Below are 10223 nucleotides of genomic sequence, written 5' to 3'. Positions count from 1 at the left end.
AAGAAAGAAGCTTCAAAAAAATCACATCATTAAGACTCTTCAGGTATTCATGAAGTACTGAAATATGGATAATGACTCAAACACGTCAGTAAAATGATCATCTGTCCCCAATTAATAGTGATGTATTGCAGTTGTGAAGGCTTTTAATGATCATATTACTAGGAAATTATTGCTGCTCATATAATTTGTCCTTATAATCATGTATTTATCATAGATACAAAAGACAAGTTCCCCAAGAGGACTATTAAAGCCCATTTCTGCTGATTTTTAATTGGTAGAGAAGACAGTCTTTACACTTATGGGAGAACTACTATCTTTTTATCAACATGAGTGTCTCTTTTTAATTATAGTATACATATGCTACACATACTGCATGTTTTATGGGCATGGAATGTAATAACATTTCTGAAAAATGTCTGTATGGGGTGGAATAGATAAGCAGTTAGGCAAGAACCAGCCTGAATAACTTTCTGAAATTGTCTTTAGAGGGGAAAATGATGAACTAAAAATATTAACAGTTTTTCTCAGCCTACTTTGGAGACCAATTATATATGATGCTATTCAATTACACAATACTTCTGTAGCTCATGGCTGCAGGGACTGGATCCCAAAATAATGCCACAGGTATCTGAATGGTGTGTTCAATACAGTGTATAGATTTCACAGCACTGAATTTTATAGGCTTAAAGATAAAATGAGGGCACCATGGCTAGTCACTAAATCTTACTTTGCAAAATGATATATCAGATATATAATTGCCTGACTGCTTCCATAAACAGATTACAACTGAATGTTGTATCTTCCATCTAGTCCTCTCTATAAATTAATAATATACATGGACACTCAATATACTTTTTATTATGATTAAAAATCCCAGGGTCCTGAAATTATAGCTTGTTGGCTGCATAATTTAGAGTTATCCGATTTCCCCTGCAATTACAAATTGTGTCAGACTTGAGGCCTACTAAATATGAAATTAACTGGTTTTGTTTCTGCATTCTTAGGGCGGGCATTCCCATCAGTCTCAGAGAGGATTTTGCTTATAAGGACTACAGTGTCACATGCAACCATAAAACAAAAACTTTGAATGAAGCCATTTTTCCAGCTGCCTTTTTCTTTTGATTGACTAGTGTAAGAAAAAGTTACCAGCTAAATTCTGCTCAGACTTGTGATGTTGATGGCTTCTCTAATTATTAAAATTAACATGTAGAGAATGCAGTTCTCCATTAAGCTTTCCAATTCTGAAATTTCTCTTGGGCGCATGCTGCCTGTGATTCACTCAGATATTTTCTTACACAGGAGGCAGAAAATGCCTTCAGTGCAAACCTGAAAAGTGGATTAAGGCTGCTGGTTGCTGGAAGATACACACACATACGAGGGAGATGGGGAGAGAAACTTGGCAGGTCTCAGAAACATCTTGGGATGTTGCTCTTTGGCATGTCGCAGTGGGTTAATATCACAGCTGCTCCAGCTTGGAGAGGCAGGGGAAGATGCCTGCTCTCACTGCTCTGCCTGGGGTTACTGGCAGGTGCCCATAGTCAGCAGTTGCCAGAAATTGGCCCCATATGAGCAAGAAGTGTCAACTAGTCTCCAGTTCTGCTTCATTAGTTATGTATGACAAGCCAAATGATAGTCTCTGTATCTACCGTCTCCCTACCCCCGACATTATTGTCCAGACAGTGCTGTATAATGAGACTATATGTACCTTGCTCTGAAAGGTCTCTCTTGAAATCACCAACTCTCCCTTAACCCTCATAAAGATCATTTGGAAGATTGACTGCATCTTTTTTGCCTTGGGTTCTGTGTTTCTATTATACAATGCTCAACTTTTTTTTTAATATAGTTCTTTATTATAAAAAATACTTTCTTATTATTATGTTTTCCCTTGGGGATGTGTGTTTTGTGTTTAGCTATAATTGTGTGTCTAGATTCCCCGAGGGAACTCAAGTGGGCTCTCTTTTCAACATGTGTCTAGCTTTATAAACTCAGATTACAGAGAATACACAGAATAATTGATGACTATCATAATTTTCCCTTCCTCAAAAGTTGTCAGGATTGTTTTGTTTGGGTTTTTTGTTTCATTTTGGGTTTGTTTTTTTTTTCTTTCATGTAAATAAAATATATCTGCCCTGGCAGTCATAGCAACCTTCCTTCATAAGAGAATTGAAATGGCTGATAGTCTAGTAAACTGCAATGAAATCAATTAAAGCTCAGCAGAAACCTAACCCAAGACACTGCAATGATCATTCTGGCCAACACAGGCAAAATGCTTGCATGATGCCTGAAGCTGGAGAATAGATATTACCTTCCAAGTGGAAGTGTGAAAATATTCCTAAGTATATTAGAGTATGTCTTATTGAAAAAAAAATCAGTAACTGGACTGATAAATTGTCCTCTGTCTTCCCCCACCCAAGAAAACAAAAAAAAACCACAAAAACCCAGTCAAAAAACTAACCAAACAAAACCAAAGTAAGAGCAAACAATACGTCAACACTGTGTTGAAAACACATCTCCTTTGACTAAAAATAAAACCTTTCATCCCCAGGCAATTTTAAAAGAAAAGAAGTTAATAAAACAAAGCACTAGAGTTACAAAAAGGAGGAAAACCAGTGTGGCTTCACGTTATTGTCTGGAGTAGGACAATCAGAATGTTTGTTCCACTAGAAGGATTTTAATTTTGAGGATATGAAACCAAAAGGATCACTCTCAGACTTACCAAACACATGTTCTTACCCTCTAGTCACAGCACATCCTAGGTCAGCTGATCTCAACCTTTCCTGCTGACACGATAATTCAACATAAATAGTTAAACTCCCGGGTGAGGGTCTCAGGTAGAAGGTTAAGGACTCATGCTAACCTATTTTCTCATGAGTTCAATTAACACATAGGCATACTGTGTATTATGACCCATCTCTAACAGGAAATGTTGCAACTGTCCTAATTCTAAATATTCTTTTTCTCATGATAGTTATCTGTGGGCAAGAGGTCTTGAGTCAAATCCTTGATCTGAATAAGGTGTCGCTTGTCTCCCCTTGCATGGGCTTTTTCTGAGACTTGCTTTTGTTACATAGGCTGAGATGAAGCTTCCCTATTGCTTTATGTTGGAGCTGGAAAATGTGTTAAGTATGCATTGAACTAAAGAGAAAGCTTGAGGATGACTCAAGTCAATGGCTGCTACACTGTCAGTGCTTATCATCCAGCAAGAGTCTAATCTTCCCTCCTGGAAAGCCAAAATCAGAAGAGTAGCAACAACAAGGAATTGAGACCCTTTTCCATCCCTTCTGATAGTGTCTCGTTCTCATGGGTGCTGTAGATTCAGGTGATTTCAGGTAATTTGCATTCAAACTGTGAATTTCACAATATGTTTTTTAATGTGCCAAGAAAAGCAGTGCTGTGACACTCAAAAGCCAGTCAAAACTTATGTATCCTGTAGGTCATAGTATGTGACTTACTGCTGTGTTCTTCACAAGTTTATGTGTCACATTTCATGAAAACTGTGTTTTTTCCCTTATTTCCCCCCTTGCTCTTCTCTTGTTATGTTCCATCTACACTACCACAGACCTAAGGAAAAAATATAGTCATCTCTTGTTTTCCCCATGGCACAGCAGTGCAGGAATTGAGTTCTGGTCTCAGCACTAACGATATCACTATGCTTCCTGAGTCAGGTAGCTCACTAACTAAATTTCACATCATAGATAAATATACGGAGAGAAAAAACAGCAGGGATGAATTCCTTTTCATCTGTCTGTGCGGCAGAAGACACAACTTGACACCCCCTTAACAAATGCAGAGTTGTCTTGAGCTGTAAATTTTGAATTCATAGCCTCAGTTTTCATATAGTACAGGATACACTCCATAAAAAGTTTTGGTATTTCCCCTGTGTCTTAGAACACTTCTGTTCCCTTGAAGTGTCTGTAATGACTAAAAAGCTTTTACCTGCATTAAAAAGGCAAATAAGTTAAATGATGTAAGAATTCTTATTTTTGTTTAAAGAAATGGGAAAATATCTCTTATGGCTGCCCTGACAAGTTGCATGCCAGTTTCAGCTAGATATGATTTAAGGCAGCCAAGTTATAAACCCTGAAAAATGTGGTTTATAATGGAAACAACTGACCCTGAACTTCAATGTCATGTGCACAATGCTATAACAGTTGCTGCTTGGCACTCACTTTCCATCTCTCACTTCAGTCAACAGATAAAAAAAAATATATGCTGCTCATTTACTAACTTATAGTTTAGGTTGCCCATGAATGAGCATTCAATTTCTCTTCTTCCTCTGGCTGTTGCATAAAGTGACTCTGATATTCAGCAATCAGGGAGACGTAAGCTTGACTTTGCTGCTTCTGAAGTCAAGATGGCTGCTTTGCAGATTTTCAGTTTGCACATAAGGCTTTGTGGGCTTGGAATATTTTTCCAGGTTTGCTAAGCAATTTGTTTCCCAGGCCTTATTCAATACTTCTTCAATAAGAATGCACTGTGTAAAGAAATATTATATCAGTGCTACTCAATATCACAGTGGGGTAAGAGCCAGGAGGCTTCAGTGGGCAACAACAATTTCCCAGGAGCACTCGCCTAACTGGAATAGCCTGGGAAAAACCCCCTAGGACTGTGTGTCTGTCCTGCTTTTCCAGCTCTTGGGTTATGGGCAGCCACTTAATAAGCAGAGATTGCTCTCTTTCTATCGCATCAGTACCTTGCCCGCTTTCCCAGAAGGAAACATTAGGAACCATACAGCTTTACTTCATCCCTTTCAATACTAAAATACAAACAGTTTCCCAGCTGGTCTGCTCCCTGTCCTTTGTCTGGCCTGCAATGTCACATTAAGGGCAAGGGATACCCTAGTGAATTTGCTTCTGCACCTTGCAAGGGCAGGTAGTCCTCAGTCTGGAAGAACAAACTGCATTTTCAAGTAGGAACACAGACAAAGCAGGTGAAGCTACAAAACTGGTGGTCTCTTTGAAAAGGTACATGAAACAAAGTGGGATGATCTAGAATAGGCAGAAATAATGGATGAAAATTTATGCAGAGACTTTGTAGATAGGATTGCTCTAGATTAGGAAACAACTAATTGCTAGGGAGAGGAGACAGGGGAGTGCCCAAGCCTCCACAGGCATTCCTTTCTCTTAAATCAGGGTTTCTAACATCAATTAATTGATAGTAATTTCAGGGAACTCAAGAGTTTGAAAAGGCAAACATGGTTTGTTTTGCCACCGTGCTTCAGCAGAGTATGCAGAACTGTTCTCAGTGAGGTAAGTGGTAAATTCTAATTGAATTTGAACAAAATACATCAGGCTTTTATGACAGATGAGGAAAAATGTCCTGTTGATAAAAAAAAACACCTGCCTTTGATCTGGTAAAAAAATATTTGGAAGTTTTGAGATTTTAAGAAGCACTCAACATCTAAAAAGAATGTTAAGATGGTCCAAACTAATGCTTTAGCTTTACAGCAAAGGAGACATTATTTGGACCCAGAGGAACCCAAAAATTCACCCAGAGGACTAAGAATCAAAAAGGCTTAAGGTTGCTTTCCAAGCAACATGATTTTCATCTTTTTTGCTCCATACCTATCACCCTGGAATGATATCTCTGTGTTGGACAGGCAAGTGAGAGATATTTTTTATTCGAAAGTTGGCTTTAAACCCCAAAGTTTTCTTGCCTGGGAAATAGCATCTTTGGGACAGAGAGTAAAAAAAACAAACACCTGAAACAACCCCTCTAAAATATTTTCACTTCCTATGGGACAAGCTGGAGCTGGGCTAGAAATGTTAATTATTTGCTGGGTAGAGCCATGTCAAGCATATGGAATGCCTACACTCCATTAGGATTTTACAGAACTCAGGCTTTTTGAGAATTCAGCAGCTTTCAGACTTCTGAAAGTCACAACACATCATACCTACAGATGTTATTGACTGGGACAATATTACTGGCTTCAGCGGATTCATGCAATCATAGTAGCAATAAGATTCTATGGGAGCTGGGAACCTAAAGGACATATATTGTATTTGATGGTGATTTGGTGAGATTTCAGGAACCAAAACACAAATAGTCTGATAAGCCAGTTATTTTGACCTTATCTTTCTTTTTAAACAAAGGGTACTTGGGATAGGACCCTACATAAATCATTGGTATTAGAGATACAAAAGTTATAGAAGTTTTCAAAAAGGAAGAATGCAAGCATGTATTAAGCCTCTGTTTCAGCACAAAAGTCACAAATAAAGGGTCAGCACTTGCTTTTAAAATTTAAATGAGTAATCTGAAGTTCTGTGCACCCAGAGAAGATCTGTTTTTAATCGGCAAGACAAGGCTAATTTCCAAATAATACCTCAGAGCAGTTCTTCTCATTAGTTTGTTGACCTTTTCCAAGTGAAATTAGAAGCTCTGTTATCTCCTTACAGTTATATGCAGCTGCTGAAAATCTGGAAGTCTCTATAGTTTTGAAAGTATATGTGTTCTTTTTCTGTCTGCATTAACATTTTTCACATGAAGTTAATACCTGACCCAAATGACACTGAATGGAGAGACAAAAAGGAAAAAAAGCATATCTCTCAGCACAAAAAGCTTAACTTTCAGTGTTCGTCTCCAGTGCACCCTTGAAAAGAAAAGGAGCCATTAAATGTTCCTTCCTGTAAAGCAGAAGAATTAATAGCAGTTACATTTAAATATTGCTTACATTGTTTAACAGGCAGTCTTTTATAATGTCAAGTTAATGAGAATGCCAATCAAGGAGGAATACTGTATGTTAAAATATACAAATGAGACATTAGCATTGTGAAGTCGCTGTCATCTTTATATCATGCGGCATGGTGCCAATATGTGAGAACTTTTCCAGGGAATGGCCAGATTTTAATGAAAAACATAAGTGATTACTAAATTCACAGTGTTTGCTACTTCCATGACAGACGAGAGAAGGAAGCAAAGCTGGAACATGCTCAAGCATAACTTTATTTTGTGTAATCTGAACAAAAAGCACAGTTCATGGTGTCTTGAACAGAATGTCATTGTAATCAGGTAATAATTAAATCTGAAAAAACTAACCATTGTTCTCTGAAAGCCATGAATTACAGAAATAGCTTAAAACTCTGCTTTTACAGGCACATTTTGTTTGTATTTTAGGAGCTGATGTCTTTCATTTTGTTTTAACTGAGTGCTGAGTGGAAATGGAAGCAGCGTAGCTAGCCTCTGCAGCAAAGAGTCAGGAAAATCCCCTAAGCTTAACAAAGCCATGGCTCTGGTGGAGCCCAGGGCTTGTCAAAGGTTGTGCAAACAGTTTTAACTAGAAAATTCTTTCTCCAGGCTCTACACAGGCGTATTTATAGTATTGCCATGTAATAATTAACTGTCAAAGTTAGCTAGGTTTGCGCTGGTGAACAGTAACTGGCTCCTGCTACATTGGACCTATGTATTTTAACTTAAAAGACTAGTCCTGGTTGGGAGTTTTGGGGCAGTGGTGAAGGGTTCTCTGGGGGGAAGGGAAGTGTGTGGCTACTCTGAAGACCCCTGGAGTTTTAGGCTCTACAGAAAAATAACCTTTTAGTCGAAACAACCTTTTCCCAGAAGTTCAAGGCTTGTGAGGTTCTGGTTTATGTCTTCAGAGCACTAGTATCCAAAGGATATGTGTGACATACTATACAGCAATTTTTACTTAGCCTGACCTTATACCTTTCTTTGGAAAATATTTTACATTCCTGGAAATTCATTTATTTACTTGACTTGGGGAGTTTGTCTGAGTGCTTGTTTTATTCTGGATTGAAAGCTCAAAAATTACTGCCTTTCTTACTTACATTTTCACCTTGAAAAGCTTTCTGTCCTTGATCTATTTACAGTTGTTTAAGGGGAATGAAGTATTTCAATGCCACCTGGGTTTAACATAATTCATTTTCTAATAAATACCAAAAGGCATCCTGATGACTGTCACGTTGCTGTGAAGAGTTTCATTATTATAAAAATTGTTATTTTAATATGGTCTCAAATGTAAAATGCCTAAGGCATATGCCATGTACACATTGTACATTTAATTGCATATTGTGCATTTAATTCTTTGACATAAATTTCAATTTAATAGCATTATACCATTTCATGCTTCAGTCACACATTTTTCTTCTCCACTTCCTTTTTTGATATAATAGGAATTTTAGGAGTAATTTCATTTTCTTGCAATATTGATGAAGAAAGACTTCTAAATCCCTCAATGGTTTCTTTTCTTTCCCTGTGGAAAGGAAAGAAAAGGCACATTATATATTTTAGAATTCTGTTTACATATCTGGTCATATCAAACTGGAAAATAATGTTTCTTCTGTGTGTTTTAAAAAAGCTGTGTCAGTAAAACAAAACATGGGAACAATTAGAATGCCTGCAAGGCCTCTTCTGTAAAAATGTGGCTTTGGGATTTTCTTTCTCTTAACAGAGGCCAAAATTTAGTTTTTACAACAATGATGAGTGTATTTTACCAACTCTCTTAGTATTTGCCAGTGCAACCTGAGTTAATGTAGGTTCTTCCCTCTTCTTTCATTGTATCGGAAAGCTGTGAAACTATGAAACTTTATAACTCTTTAAACTTACAGCTTTAACAGCACATTTTAGTAGGAGAGTGGTTTGTGCTTTTTGAGTTTCTTATACTGAAAGCAAAGCTTAGCCGAAGCTGCAATTCTTCAAAAGCCAGTAAAGAATGTGCCAAATAAACACACAATGATGAGAAAGGCTGGAAGGCTGAACCTCCCTCCTCATGCTGGAACCCACAGTAGAACCAAAAAGAAACTGGTAGCACTCGGCTTTCTTGCTCTCTCCTTTGCCCATGCCCAAATGGAGCAACTCCAGGCCACTGCAGCTCCTTCTCTTTGCAGCTGTCATGCCCCTTATCCCCACCTCCTTTGTACGTTCAAGTGAGATATATTTTCTGGATAATGATTGCCTGATCTGAGAGACTAAAAGCGAATTATTCCTGCTGGCCAAACTGGCTGCAATAAAGCTTTTTCTTCTTCTTTTAAAACACTGGGAGGCCCTGCTGAAGGAAAGAAAAGCAAAGCTTAGTGTCTTGACATTCAAATGAAATGTAGGAGGTGGCACGCTTCCAGTGCAGATTAAGAGTAAAATTGTAGACCCTTGTGTCGTGGTTTAAACCCAGTCAGGTAACTCGTTCACTCACTCCCCCCTTCTTGCCCTCCCCCTACGCCCAGAGGGACAGAGAGGAGAATTGAAAAGAATTCAGCTCCCCCAGGCTGAGATAAGAACAGTTTAGTAACCAAGGTATAACACAAATCACTACTGCTACCACCAATGATAATAATGATAAAGGAAATAACAAGGGAAGAGAATACAACACCTCAGCACCCGCCAACCGATAACTCGCCCCCCCCCAGCCCGACCAAGCTCTGACCGATACCTCCTCCAAGCCCGCAGTCTCCCAGCCCTTCCGGGTAACTCTCAGTTCCATCCTGGGCATGACGTGCTGTGGTATGGAATACCTCTTTGGTCAGTTTGGGTCAGGTGTCCTGTCTCTGCTTCCTCCTGGCTTCCCCTCCTCCCTGGCAGAGCATGAGGCTCACAAAGTCCTTGGCCAAACCAAAACATCCTTGTTATCAGCTCTGTTCCCGAGCTGAAAGTCAAAACACTGCACTGCACCAGCTACCAAGGAGGAGAAACATGATTGCTACTGCTGAACCCAGGACACCTAGAAATAAAGAAAACCTTTGGGACATTACTTAGTAGACCTTCTGCTTTCTAAGGGAAGTATCCCACATTACTGCCTGAATAGAGACCTGAGACAGCATGGATGAAACCTGGTTGTAGGTTATTGCCCTTGTGTCTGTAGAAGCCCCTGCTAAACAACCAGTGAGTGAGAGAGATGATGGTTTAATTAGCCTCATTATGTGTCAAATTAATATAGTCATAACTCAAAAATCATTCCCTTAGTTTTCTTCTATCCAGCTATGCTTCATGAGTAACCCAAGACCTCTTTCAAATCCTGTAGGCATCTGATTGCCAGTGGGTTTCCTCCTGTCAATGAAAATGTTCATTTCCATAAATCAGCAGTGACTTGGAAATCCACAGAGGCCATCACAGAGCTCATTTTCAACATCCTTTCTAGTATAAAATATCTATCTTACAGTAACTATTTTGATTATTTTATCTGGGGGAGGTTTTTTTTTTTAGGATGTTTGTTTCTTTGGGGTTTTTACTATTGTTTCTGAGATTATTTGAGGGAAGACAGTATGCTGTGTGTATCC

This window comes from Pezoporus occidentalis, unplaced genomic scaffold (genome assembly GCF_034315485.1).
Source record: "Pezoporus occidentalis ecotype Australia unplaced genomic scaffold, CSIRO_AGI_Poc_V1 ctg74, whole genome shotgun sequence".
In the NCBI taxonomy this organism is placed as follows: Eukaryota; Metazoa; Chordata; class Aves; order Psittaciformes; family Psittacidae; genus Pezoporus; species Pezoporus occidentalis.
Note: the sequence above shows the minus strand (reverse complement) of the source record.